This window comes from Hevea brasiliensis, chromosome 2, assembly GCF_030052815.1.
Source record: "Hevea brasiliensis isolate MT/VB/25A 57/8 chromosome 2, ASM3005281v1, whole genome shotgun sequence".
Taxonomy (NCBI): Eukaryota; Viridiplantae; Streptophyta; class Magnoliopsida; order Malpighiales; family Euphorbiaceae; genus Hevea; species Hevea brasiliensis.
The window spans coordinates 74,370,554-74,385,682 of NC_079494.1; positions in this window are offsets into that span (position 1 = coordinate 74,370,554).

The window sequence follows — 15,129 nt, forward strand, 5'->3', positions numbered from 1 at the left end:
GTTTGGAGGCAATACCCTGCATACAAGAAAATTAACAAAGTCAGCTTACCATGGAGCTTGGGAGAATGCTAGTAATTACTTATCAGGAAATGAATCATCAATTGGCAAATCCTTAAAGTCCCCTATGTACTCCAATTTCAGCCTGAAAAGATGGTCAGCTACTACCTTTTTGGATCCTTTTTTGTCCTTGATTTCAAGGTCAAATTCTTACAAGAGTAAAATCCATTGAATCAGCCTTAGTTTTGCCTCTTTCTTATTTAAAAGGTACCAGATGGCAGCATAACATGTGAATACAATCACTTTCGACCCAATTAAATAGGATCTGAATTTGTCCATTACAAACACCACTGCTAGGAATTCCTTCTCTGTGTTAGCATAATTTATTTGTGCGTCATCGAGTGTCTTGCTGGCATAATAAATGGCATGGAGCTTTTTATCTTTTCTTTGTCCGAGCACCGCTCCAACTACAAAGTCACTCGCATCGCACATCACCTCGAATGGTAGCTTCTAATCTGGTGGCTACATTATTGGTGCTGAGATCAGGGCTTCTTTGATCCTGTTAAAAGAGACAAGGCAATTTTCATCAAAATCAAAGGGAACATCCTGACTTAACAGGTTGGTAAGTGGCTTATCTATTTTGGAAAAATCTTTAATGAATCTTCTATAGAACCCTACATGTCCCAACAAGTTTCGCAACCCTTTGACTGATGTTGGTGGTGGCATGTTGTAGACCATTATTTTGTGATGAGTATGTGCATTGAGGCCGTGGAAAACCCGATGATGAAAAATTATATGACTGTAAGATGTAATTGGAGGCATTGAGCTGAATTATTAATTTCGTGGCATGATCTTGAAAAAAATAAAAATAATAATAAAGTTTTGGGAAAATTAATTTAATTAAATTTAAATAAAATTTTATTTTGTTTAAATTTAATATGGGTAGTTTTTTAAATGGATCTAATTAAGTTTAATTGGGCTCCATGGGCCTAAGAAAGCCTAGTTAGGAATTTTAAATGGGACCCATTTAATTATTTTCTAAAAATTAAAATAACAAAATATCTCTTTCCTCCTTGGCCCCACTCTCTTCCTCACTCCCTATTGGTGCCTTCCATTTTTTTCCTGTCTTCGTATTGGTTGAAACACCTCACCCATATCCTAGTCTTATTCGAATTCTGCAATCGCAGTTGTTTAAGTCATCTAAACTTTTTCACCCTAAGACTCCAAATCCTACCACACCTCTCCCTCATTCCCTATTGGTGCCTTCCATTTTTTCCTGTCTTCCTATTGGTTGAAACACCTCACCTATATCCCAGTCTTATTCAAATTCTGCAATTATAGTTGTTTAAGTCATCTAAACTTCATCACCCTAAGACTCCAAATCCTACCACACCTCTTCCTCATTCCCTATTGGTGCCTTCCATTTTTTCCTGTCTTCCTATTGGTTGAAACACCTCACCCATATCCCAGTCTTATTCAAATTCTGCAATTGTAGTTGTTTAAGTCATCTAAACTTTATTACCCTAAGACTCCAAATCCTACCACACCTCTTCCTCATTCCCTATTGGTGCCTTCCATTTTTTCCTGTCTTCCTATTGGTTGAAACACCTCACCCATTTTCCAGTCTTATTCGAATTCTACAATTGTAGTTGTTCAAGTCATCTAAACTTTATCATCCCAAGACTCCAAACCCTATCACACCTCTCTCCCAAAACCCTATAAATACCCTACTAGAGAAGAGAAGAAGGGGAGGATGGGAGGAAAGAGGTAGAGAAAATTCAGAGTTATAAGAAATTTAGAGATATTTAAGACTCTTTGAGTTTTTCCTTATTTTTTTCTTCAAGAAGATTTTCATACAAGTTTTCTGGAAGCCCTAAGGTAAGTACCAAAGAGGGCATTTGCGCGGAGCTTATATGGAGCTAAACGGGAGTAAGCCAGGGATATCATTGCCATACTAGAAGAGAAGACCCTTTTTTAAGGGTAGCTTGCCCCAATGGCAACTGCATTTACCAACAAGTAAGTAGCTCTAAACTTCTCGAATAACTATTGGCATGAAATTATAGTAATAATAGAACTTTCATTTGGTAAATTAAAAATTAACTTTGTTTTTAATTTAACTGACTTTTGCATGTAATTAATTTAAATAAATACTTTATAAATTAAAATTAATCTTGTTTGTAAATTAAAATAATATTGGCATGTAAAATAAATTTAATTTAATACTTGGTAATTGTAAAATAAATTTGCATGTTAGAAATCTTTATTAGGTTGTGATTGTTTGGGACTTATGTGATATTAGAATAAATTACACATGTACATAATTAACTTAGTTCAATTATCCTTAGGGTAACTTGGTGAAAATTAATTAATTAGGTTAAATATAAACATAGGGTTATTTGAAATTGAATTTGTTTGTAAATTAAATTCCCAATAATAAATTAATTTTAGTCATCTGGTAAATATCATTTAAATAATTAGCAACCCCATAGATAGGAATTACTTGTGCATGAAAATTGTGTGTAAACAACAACCCTTTTTGTGAATTACTTGCATGTGTAGGATTAGAATTGCATTTTTTAGGATAAAGTTTAATAAAGGAATAATAAACAAGACTTCTAGAAACATTAGTAGAGGACTGGCACTCGAATTAACGAGGTTAGACCAGGCGTAAGGGGTGCCTAACACCTTCCCCTTACGCACCCACTATCCCGAACCTAGACATTGGGCTATGGTAATGACGGTTGTGGAAACTTTGCAAGGAGTAAGTTGCCATCCATGACCCTCGAAAGAAACACTGAATATGTCCCTGTTATTACCCGGGTGGCAACTCCTGTCTATCTATGCCTTCGTGGCATAAATCCTTAGTACCGTGGTAGTGTTATGGGAAGACGGTACTTACCAGTGGTTTGATTCTATTAGGATTGTATGAAGTGCATGTCTAGGAAATGCTTTCTAAGGAGGTGGTACTTAAGTGAGACCATTGTGACTCCACCATCTTTCCTGGGCATTACCTGGTGCATTTTATATAATTCTAATGGATGATATTTCACCTCACGCCCCCCGCCCCTACAGTTTGGTGACTCCACTGGGGACTAAATAGATAGTTACTCCAACATGTTTCTATTAGTCTAATATTATTCTTTTGTTAAACTTTTTGCATTGCACTACACTTTCCCACGGATCACCCTTATCCTTTTAGCCTCGTTAGTACTAGCCAAGGAGACCACGGTTCTACTCGAGCTATGACGAATTGGTGAATGCTAACACCCCATGCCCGTACCTTCGACTGCTCCATTCATCTGGGGACGGTATGGGGAGGAATTGAGGTGTCGAATTTTGTATTGATCACACAATTTCTGAATCCTCGGACCATTCAGATTCTTAGCGTTATCGGTGACGATTTCATTAGGGAGGCCATGCCGGCAGATAATATTGCTTCTGAGAAATCTGAGAAACGTATTCTGTGTGATATGCGCATAGGATGTCGCCTCGACCCACTTGGAGAAATAGTCGATGGCCACAAGGATGAATCTGTGCCCATTGGATGCCTTGGGATTTATGGGACCAATCACATCGATGCCCCACATTGCGAAAGGCCATGGTGAGACGAGGTTGAACAACTTATGAGGTGGCACATTGATCGGATCGGCATAGATTTGACACTTATGGCATTTTCGGAAATACTCGACGCAATCCTTTTCCATTGTGGTCCAAAAATACCCACGTCGCATGATTTGCTTAGCCATCATGTGCCCATTGGCATGGGTTGCACAATTTCCTTCATGAGTCTCAAAAAGGATTTTCTTCGCCTCCTTTGCATCCACACATCTCAATAATTCGCCGTTGGAGCTCCTCTTATATAGGGTTTCTCCACTGGGGAAGTATCCCAATGCTAATCTCCGAAGCATCCTCTTTTCGTTTCGGTTTGCCCCTGAAGGGAATTCCCTGGTTCTACAGTAAACCAGGATGTCATGATACCAAGGCTTTCTATCGGGCTCTTCTTCAATCATGAAGCAATATGCTGTCTCACTTCTTGCTTTAATCTTCAATGTCTGAATCATCTGACCCTCTTCGATTTGAGCCATAACAGCTAGAGTAGCTAAGGCATCAGCAAATTGATTCTTGTCCCTACTAAGGTGAGTGAAAGAGATTTCTTCGAATTTCTTGATCAGCTCCCATAGGTACTTCTGATACGGGATTAGCTTGGGATCCTTGGTTTGCCATTCTCCCTTGACTTGATAAATAATCAGGGCTGAGTCTCCGTATACCTCCAGCTTCCTGATTTTCATTTCGATGGCGGCCTATAGACCTATCACAAAAGCTTCGTATTCCGCGACGTTGTTGGTGCAGTCAAATCTCAACTTAACGGCTATCGGGAAGTGCTTTCCATCTGGGGATATCAATACAGCTCCAATTCCATTCCCGGACAAATTGATGACTCGAAATACATTTCACATACATCGGCCGCCCTCTTCTTTGCGATCCACTTCATTAATATGCTCATCAGGGAACTCAAAATCCAGAGCTTCATAATCCTGGATAGGATTTTCTGCTAGGAGGTCAGCAATCACGCTACCTTTCACCGCTTTCCGGGTCATATAGACTATGTCATATTGGGAGAGTATAACCTGCCATTTGGCTATCCTTCCTGGCACGAATGGACTTTCGAATACATATTTGATAGGATCCATCCTGGAGATGAGCCATGTCTTGTGATTCAACATGTAGTGCTTGAGGCGATTTGCTGTCCAGGCTAACGCACAGCACGTCTTTTCTAAGAAAGAGTACCTTGACTCACAATCACTGAACTTCTTACTTAGGTAATAAATAGCCCTCTCCTTTCGCCCGGTATCATCATGTTGTCCCAAAATACATCCCATCGAGTTCTGCTGGACTGCCATATACAAGATAAGAGGCCTCCCTGCCACTGGTGGGACCAATACTGGTGGTCTTGACAAGTATTGCTTGATCTTCTCAAAAGCCTCTTGGCAAACTGAATCCCATTGGGTGGAGTTGTTCTTCCGGAGTAGCCTGAAAATTGGCTCAGCTTTGGCAGTGAGATTGGAAATAAATCTCGAAATGTAGTTCAACTTTCCCAGAAAACTGCGCACCTCCCTTTATGTTCTTGGGAATGGCATCTCTTGAATAGCTCGAACCTTATCTGGATCAACCTCTATTCCCCTCTCGCTTACTATGAATCCCAACAACTTTCCCGATCTAGCTCCGAATATGCATTTGGCAGGGTTCAGTTTCAACTGGTATTTCCTGAGTCTCTCGAATACTTTCCTCAGTACCTGCACATGACTTTCTTCTCCCCAGAATTTGATGATCATATCATCCACATACACTTCCACCTCTTTATGCATCATATCGTGGAATAATGTGACTATTGCACGCTGGTAGGTAGCACCAGCATTCTTCAACCCAAAAGGCATGACCCGATAGCAAAATACTCCCCATTGAGTGATGAAAGCAGTTTTATCCTTATCTTCCTCGTCCATCGGGATCTGATTGTACCCTGATGCCCCATCAATACACGAACACCTGCCCAATCCCGCAGCATTGTCAACTAACACATCAATGTGAGGGAGAGGGAAATCGTCTTTCAAGCTCGCTTTATTGAGATCCCTGTAATCGACGCACACCCGAACTCTCCCGTCCTTCTTCATTACCGGGACCACATTAGCTATCCATTGGGGATATTTGACCACTTCCAGGAACCCAGCGTCATACTGTTTCTTGACTTCATCCCGAACTTTGAGCAGTGTGTCGGGATTCATTCTCCTTAACTTCTGCTTTACCGGGACTGTCCCTGGAATTAGGGGAATTTTGTGCGTCACTATCTGGGGGTCCAAACCCACCATATCATCATAGCTCCAGGAAAATACGTCGAGGAATTCTTTAAGCAGACTGATCATATCTCCCAATTCTTCACTCTCCACTACCTTGAGTTCCCTTTTTACTTCTTCTGTGCCTAAATTTATGGTGCGCGTTTCGTCTCCACAAGGCACGAGGGAGGGCTCATCCTTTTCACTGTCTTCTTGTGTAGGGTCTTCCTCAGAATCATTTGAAGTAATGGCAGTTATGGGGATTTCAAAATTAACCAGAGGAATCTCTGAATCTATTGGATTATTAGGTGTTAATTGATGAATGGTCCTGAATGAATAAAAAAAATGTATTATAAGGATGGAATTCAAAAGAAAGAGAGAATTGGATTTAAAATGCGCTATTAATTCATTAACGTTTGTGCCATAAGAAAAGGTCCATTTACAGTATTACACTTGTCACCATGGACAAAATGATCAAGTGTAGATAACCAAAGGTACTTTACTCGAAATTGAGTACAGGGATGTCCTCGGTTGTCCAGTTGTTCAGCTCTTGCCCCTCAGTCATTGGCGAGACTAGGGCCTCATACAAGGAATCCAGTTGGATGACATCTATGGATGGATCATCGGGTGATTCTTCTGTGTTTGCCGGATGCTGAATGACCGGTTTAGTGAAGATCTCCGTAATTCTCGGGACTACTTTCATCTTTCCCATTTTCCGATCGAACCTTTGATCCCGGAGCATTTTCCTCATCCAGAAATGCCCATCCATAAGGGCATCTTCCTCATAACCCAAACCGCAGCGGCCTACCTTCTGGATAGTTGGTATGGGTTCAACGATTCCCTGTAATGTGGCACCTAGACCTTTCCCTTCTTCGTACCCACTCCTTGTCATTATTTTGGCTACCATAGCCATAGCCCCTCCATTTTCTGAGATGGTTTCTTGTAACTCGAGGGCTTGGAAGGAGCTTTCTAATGACTCCTCAGCTGCCTCCACATAGGGAAGTGATTGCGGCTTGGTGACTAGCAAGGCCTCCTCTCCTTTTACTGTGACGATTTTGCCATCCATGATGTATTTTATTTTCTGGTGCAGAGTTGAGGGAACGGCGTTCGCATAATGGATCCAAGGCCTCCCCAGCAGCATAGTATAGGCAGGCTCAATGTTCATCACCTGGAATGTGACGTTGAAAGTGCATGCGCCAATCTGAAGCGGCAAGTCAATATCTCCCAACACTTCTCTTCTGGTACCGTCAAAGGCTCTTACCACCATAGCACTTTGACGTATGTCCGATTGGTCAACTGGCAACCTAGCTAAGGTAGCGCTAGGGAGTACATTGAGAGCTGACCCGTTATCAATACGTACCTTAGCAACTATACAACCCTTACACTTCACTGTTACATGTAGAGCCTTAGTGTGCCTTAAACCCGCAGGGTCTATCTCGTCCTCCGAGAAAGTAACAAAGCTGGATGCCTGGATTTGTCCCACTATCTTCTCAAACTGCCCCGGAGTAATGTCGGGGTTTACAAAGGCCTGATCCAGGATTCTCTGCAAGGTTTGTCGGTGCACTTCCGAACTCAAGATCAGCGATAACAGCGAAATTCGGGCAGGAGTTTTCCTCAACTGCTCCACCACATCATACTCGCTCTGTTTCATTATTTGGAGCAGCAGTTCCTCCTCTTCTTTATGCTCAGCAGGCTCTGCTTCCTCTGTCTTCTCAACCTCCTCTTCGGTGTTCTTCAGTGACTCTCCCATTTTTACTTTCCCTTTTCTCTTTTCTTTTTCTTCGTTACTGTAACACCTCCCACTTCGAGTTATGAACTCGACCTCTTGCTCAAGGGAGGAGGGCTTTGTGGCAGTGACGGGTTGGGGATCGATCTGGGGAGTAGCACTGGTGGTAGGTCCAGCATAAGTCATCTGAAAGTGAGCATGAGGAGTGAAACATGGCTTAGGAGGTGCCGAAGGTGAAGCAAGGCTAGGAGCCGGTATACTGCTTGACGCTCCTTGAGTGAAGACTTGGAAATTGTAGTTCCAAGGTATGGCATGGGTGTTGGTAATAGGGAGCTGAGATGGGGCTCGGATAACCGTTACTGGTGGTGAGGCTACCGGGGATGAGAAAGTGATTCTGGGTTTAGGGGTGGGAGCATTTTGGCTATATCTAGTGGTATTCACTCCCACTTCCATCTTCGACCTCGTCTGGCATCTCAGAACCTTGAGAGACAATAAGTTCCGAACCTCTTGCTTGAATCCCTCACACCAAAGACTCGTGATCACCGCCTCCATGATAAGGACACCCCGTACTCTCTTCCAATCTCGCTACCTGAGGGCAGAGGTAGCCTTCCCTCATTGCCTCAGCAAAAATTTCCTTGAAGTAAGGAACCAACTTGTCTACTTCCAGCGTTGATCCTTCTTCATCAGGCTCTATCATATTTACACCACTGCCTACATTATGGTTAGGCAGTGGGTTTGAGGTAACATTGGGGAGGGAACCATTTCCCTCAATCTTCAACCACCCGCTTCGACAGCGCACTCTCCCCCTGAGTGCCCCGCAGTTATCGGTTGAGTGCCCTTGTGCCCCTCCATGATGCTCACAACGGGCAGTGGTATCATACCACCTGGGGTATGGAGGCTGAATTGGATCTAGGGGAACTGGTACGATTTGGTTTATACCGACAAGGTATCGGTATATTTCACTGAGTGGGAGGGGAAGAGGTAGATCAGGGTTTCTTGGGGGTCTTGGGTTGTTTTGTGGTGGTCTTGGTTGAGCAGGAGGAGGAGGCGGTCTCGGTTGGTAATTTATAGGTGGGGGATATTGTGGGCGCGGGTGTGGATAATTAGGGAAAGGAGGTGGAATATTGGCGACTTTTTGGCCATGAGGAGGAGGATATGGCCGATAATTGTTTTGAGGGAATGGGGAGTAATTATTCTGCTGGGTGACTGAATGGACATCACCCTCCTTTTTCTTGCCAAAATTGGCAGTTTTTTTTGCAGAGTTCTCAGCCAACTCCTGCAATCGTCCCATTCTTAGGTTGGCCTCTATCCTTTCGCCAGCCTGTATGATGTCAGAGAAGCTGTTAGAAGTGTTCCCAATCATCAAGTTGAAGTAAGGGGCCTTCAAAGTTTCGATGAACAGAGAGCATAGCTCATTGTCGGTCACCGGGGGATGCACTTCTGCCGCCTTTTCTCTCCATCTCTGGGCATATTCCTTGAAGCTTTCTCTGTCTTTCTGCACTGTGTTCGAGGTCCCTTCTTGTGGGGGCCACATCGCAGTTAAATTTGTACTGCTTTAAGAAGGCATCAGCTAAATCCTTCCAGGAGCGCAGTTTGCTCCTGTCCAACTGAATACACCACCTCAAAGCTGCCCCTGAGAGGCTCTCATGAAAGAAGTGGACCAGCAGTCTATCGTCCTCTGTCAGAGCAGACATCTTGGCGATATAGGTGGCCAAGTGAATGCGAGGATCTGAATTCCCTGTGTACTTATCGAAATCAGGGACCTTGAACTTGGGAGGCACCACCACATCGGGAACTAATCTAAGCGATGCCACGTCGACTGAACCATACATATTCAGCCCTTCAATTGCTCTCAATCTCTCCTCTAGAGCAGATAGTTTCTCACTTTCTTTTGTCTTATTTTCCCCTCCCACTGCATGGAATACTCCCCCAGTTGGGGGATGAGGGGTGAAGTGAATGGGAGGGATTATATTTGAAGGGTATGGGTCGGTGTTTGGAACGGTTGGGTAATGAGAGTAAGGTAGGTCATTATTTGTGGTAACCGGATTGACAGTGATTGTCGGGTCCGGGATGGGAGACTGAAAGGTAAAAGAAGTTGAAGCTTGGTGAGGATCATTTGTTGTAGGAGGTGGAGGAGGTAGTGGTAGGCTAGGCTCTGCTGTGGGTTTATTCTCAGGACATTTCCTCATTAGTCTCATAAGTTCGAGACTGATCTTTCAATTCTAAACTTGCCCCTGTAGGTTCTGTACTTGTTCCTGATCTTCCATTATCTTCTTTGTCCGAGATCTTGTTAAGTACACTCGCTTGGGCTGAACCGTGTGCTTGGTCAGACTTGCCTTGTTTGAAGCAATATTGATTTCCTGTAAGGAGTAAAAAAGGAAATTTTAAATGTACTTTGAATTTTGCAAAGAAACTAAAAGTCCTGGTCCGAACGAAGGATACAGTGGCATTTGAAAGCCAGGTTGAAATCTGTAAAAGGATAATCGCATCAATTTTATCATGGCATCGTTCGATAGTCTGACTGTGAATGACTAGATTGAATGCGTATTTATGATACCTATCCATATAGCGCATTCAATTTTTCACATAACCCTAGCGAGGGAGTTCCTACGGGAGTCATATTATTCATTCACAAATTTACTAAACAATGGTCCAGAAATTATTTCATTAACTGAATAATTTGTACATCGTATCCTCTACATTGGCCTAGGCTTTGGAAGGTTTTTTATAATAAGATGACATCTTCTGAGATACTCATATAACCTTTCTTCTTGCTTGGCAGGGTCGAATGCTTTGAGAGCATATTCGGATTCAGGTAATAGTTCTTGTTTTCCCTGTGCTATCGTTCTTTCCAGCTGGTCAACATTCTCTTTCAGTCCTTGATAGAGAGCAGCTTGTTTTTCTCTCTCTTTCATTTCCTTAGCACACTCTTTCAAGATATCGTTGATGAGTAGTGCCTATTCTTTTAATTCGAGCTTCTTCTTTTTGTTTTCCTGTTTATACTCTTCAATGAGCACCTCTTGGTATTTCATCTTTTCCTGAAGCTTACTATTCTGCACTTTTACTTCTTTTACCTCAGCTTGGAGAGAGTCTTTTTCCTTTTCCCATTGTTCCTCTTCTCTTCGAACCCCATCCTTACGGCCCTTGCCTCTTCCTTGAGCCTTCTCACTTTTCTTTTAAGTTTCTGCTGTTGGTCCTCCAACTGTTTTATTTGTTCTTGCAGTTGTGAGTTCTCGGTGTTTGCTTTTTGTAGTGAGTCAAGCAGACGATTATCAGCTTCTTCTAATAGGATGTTTTGGCGAGGGTTGCTGTCCTCGAATTCTGTAATTGAGTGTTCTCGGTCCCTGTCAGCTCTCCATTTAAGATAATCGCCCGAGGCACTTGGGCCTTTAGGCGATCTCTCCATCAGAGTAATGTTTTCCCAAGACTTGCGAGCCAGTTTCAATCCTTCCTCTTCCTTGAGCTCATGGTAGAAGTGACCTTGGTGGTATTCTTCAATGTTGATCATGGACTGCGTTGAGCCAAACTGCCTCATTATCAATGCCGAAGTGTAACTTGTATATCCGGTTACTCCGATTAGGGATACCGACTGATTACCTCCCGTACCGATCAAAACGGGTTGGCCTGGCGTCCACAGCTTCCTCCAACAGTAATCATGGCTATTGAAACTCAAAATCCGTTCCCACCACTGCTGTTCATTCTTCGGACTGATTACTAACCGGGTCATCTTTTCAATGGGAGGCTGGTCAAGGTACCAAGTTAATCCCTTTGTCTCCACAGGACACATGTGACTGATAATCCAGAGGTATAGCAACTGAGAACAACACTTAATGGACCCTTTCCCCTGTTGTCTGCAGTAGGTTAGGGTTAACAAGGTTTCTGCAAGAATTGCCGGTATCGGATTGATCTCCTGCCTTTCTACCATCCAGAATACTTCCACCGTGCTGCAAGTTACGATTCCCAATGGTCCCGGGAACAAAATCAGACCATAGATTCCTAAGGCGAATGCCAATGAAGCTTGATTCCACTTTTTCTCTTGGAGGTACTGATCTAACCACTTCTGGAGATATGTCCAATACCAACCATGTGTGTTTCCTTTGACAGTTTCTTTTGACTTTGCCTCCTCCGAAGGGATGCCCAACAAATGTGTTAATCATTTCCAGGTCTGCCTATGCTCAAGGTGTAGGTAGATCCGATTCTGTGTTGGATAAGGGATCCCTAATAATGCCTGATATTCTTCCAAAGTGGGAACTGTATCAATATCATTGAAAGAGAATACCCCGTACTTAGGGTTCCAAACCGACAACATGGCCTTTAATGCCGAGATTTGGACCTTGACTCGCATTAAGGTTGCAATCCTCCCATACTTCTCTTCAAATCGTACCTTGACCTGATCGGGAAGCGACCTCCATCCATTAGACAGACCCTCGAGGCTGTTCATTCTGACTTCAATTTTATTCAGATCTAATGAAGGTAGTAAGCTAGCATGTGCCTTGGAAACATCATTTTGTGGGAGTACTAGAGTATGAATCAATTTGGACCAAAGTTTAGCATTCTGAACTTCTTCTGCCGACTGACTCGAGGATGCCATGATAAATATGATGCCAATCCTTTTACAGACTCTTGGTTTGGTAATGCCTGCGGAAAAATTTGTTAGCAAGATAAATTAGGGTAATTTTGAATCATACTATTGACAGGATGACACGTACACATTTATCAAAGTAGGAAAATGTGTAGGTGTTTTAGTAGAATTCAAGATTACCCTCACAAAAATGAACAAAAGGAAATTAAAGCAGAAAAAGGATAAGAGTAAGTATGCCCCTTTTGTCCTATAATAGGGAGACTCCTGATATCGGACGAGCGCTACCTATTTGGATAGTTCTACCTTACAAGGTAGCTTACTACGGCTTTCAGCTATCGTGATAGTTTAGCTCAGGATCTAATTTACTAAAAACCACAGGTTCCCAAATTGCCCCTACTGTAAACAGTAGAGCCCCATTCTATAACCATGATATTATCGGGAAAATTCCACGAGTATCACAGTGGATAGAACAAGTTTCAATTTGAGCAGAAGCCTTCACGGATACTAACGGGGTAAAACCCACGGGTACCGCTACATGACTCACTCCTACTTTCCTAAAAGGGTAAGAAAGCCCGGGTATAGGGCCAAAGTGTGTGAGGACATCGTGTGAGTGTTCAGTGTGTGAAGGGACACCTTTACCTCTTCCCAATTCAGGGGGATTTTATTTTTCCATTTTTCCTTTTTTCTTTTTTTTTGAAACGAAAAGCACTGTAAGGAGATAAAACAGGCAAAACAAGCAAAATAGTTAGCCGCAATAACAATAATTAACGTATAAAACATCGCTGAATGAGCCCATCTAACTATAATTTGATCGGACAAAATTAAATCTACTTTTGGATCACTAGACCGGGGTTAAGTCAGTCTTTGTAATATCCCCAGTGGAGTCGCCAAGCTGTCGCAAGGGATTTTGCGGTCGCCTGGACGATCACTCACCGAAGTGTGAAAGAGTGAGGAGTCGCCACCTTAGTTTTTGAGGGAAACTAAAGAAAACCATTTGTGAAAATAAATTGAAACGAAACCACTTCAAGACAGAGATTCTAGGTTCGGGGTCCGTAGACGGGTGGGGAAGGTGTTAGGCACCCCACCTCGTCCCTTAATAAGGGTAAGTAGATTTAACTTTGTATTAGTTAGGAGGGCTTAAATGGACATGTCAATCCTTTTGTCAAAAGGAGATTTTAATTTTTCACTAAATTTGATTCACCCAGATACATAAGTAAATGAGACAACCTTAGTGAGTTACTGTTTGCGTGTTAATTTTATTTAAAAGAACTATTTTATTCAAATTTAATTTAAGAATTGGATAAGGACTCTTCTCCGAACTCTTTAATATTTTTTGAGATCAGATAAGAACTCTCCTCCGATCTCTTTTAAATCATTAAAAATTTTGAGTTGAGACCAGATAAGAACTCTCCTCCGGTCTCTATTTAATGTTTTATTAAAATTTTGAGTTGAGACCGGATAAGAACTCTCCTCCGATCTCTATTTAATATTTATTAAAATTTTGATTTGAGATCGGATAAGAACTCTCTCCGATCTCTATTAAATATTTATTAAAATTTTGATTTGAGACCGGATAAGAACTCTCCTCCGATCTCTATTAAATATTTATTAAAATTTTGATTTGAGACCGGATAAGAACTCTCCTCCGATCTCTATTTAATTAAAGTTTTGAGTTGAGAATCGGATAAGAACTCTCTTCCGATCTCTTTTAAATTAACAGGAACCTGAATGGGATCTTTCCGATCTCCCGAATTTTAATTTCAGCTACATGTCATAAGGTCCTAAAGCTAAGGATTCTGGCGTTCTAAGGAGCTGGGGATAAGGCTTCTTTTAACTAATTGATATTTTATGACTAAATAAGAGAAGCTGGACTAAATTTTGCCGACCTCCCCTAAGGTCACTTTACCAGTACCTATAAATGTCCGATCCATTCTGTTTCGTTTACTTTGATTTTATTCCACTTTATGGCATCTTGCCGAATTGCCGTTTACGTCAACCCAATATTGTGGCTATTTTCCTGACGTGTTATTCAGGCTCTCTCTCTTAAAAGAGACCCTTAAGTTGCAGCTACCTACGTTTCCCCCAACCACTTACACGCTACTAGGAACTAGAAAATTTGCATTCAGAAATGACGAAGGTTAATAAAATGACGGACTGATCACTAAAGAAATAAACTCGAGAGTAACATTCTTTAAAGTTCTTTGGCACTAAATGAACTTGGAGAAAATCACATGCATAAAAAGAACAAAGAAAATGCGAAAAGTAAACGTAAACACTTAAAAAAACGGCAATATGAGCTCTTACCTGTAAGGAGCCAAATCTATTGAAATAACTACGGGGTGACAAATAGTAATAAGACAGCAGACTGATTAGCTTGAGGGCTGATGTTCGTTAGAATCAAGGATGCTTGGCTAAAAGGCAATCAGATAAAGATAAAAACCGAGTGAAATGAAATTGAGCTTGGATAATGGGAATGAAGACAGAGATAATAAAGGGCTGAAAGTGAGAGTGTGACCAGATAATGAACAAACTGAAAATGTAGAGTTTCAGTATTCAGAATCCTTTTCAAGAAAACACTTCAGAAAACTAGTTTCAAAAGTCTTTCTAATCAAAACTTCAAAGTAGCAGAGTAACAAACTGAATCAAGTTTCAGAGTTCTTCCGCTATAATGACTACCTTTCTTTTTTGCCCGTCCCTTGAACAGTTTTTCATGCAGGTATTTATAGGAATCGGGTGCTCCCCATGAAGGGTCAGGATTTATTTTGAGGGAGATGGAGGGTCAAGATTTCGAAGGACATGATCGGGTGTTCAGGAATTAAAGAGAATCAAAATGAATGGCTGAGATCATTCTTCAGAATATTTGTCCTTTTCTTCTTTCAATCTGACGGTCCCAAAACTTCTTGTCCGGAACGATCTGAGGGCTAAGAGCGAAAGACGCTGGTATTGTCGTCTTCTCTCTTGATCCAAGGGTTCCGGGTTTGTCCTTACCAGTGAGA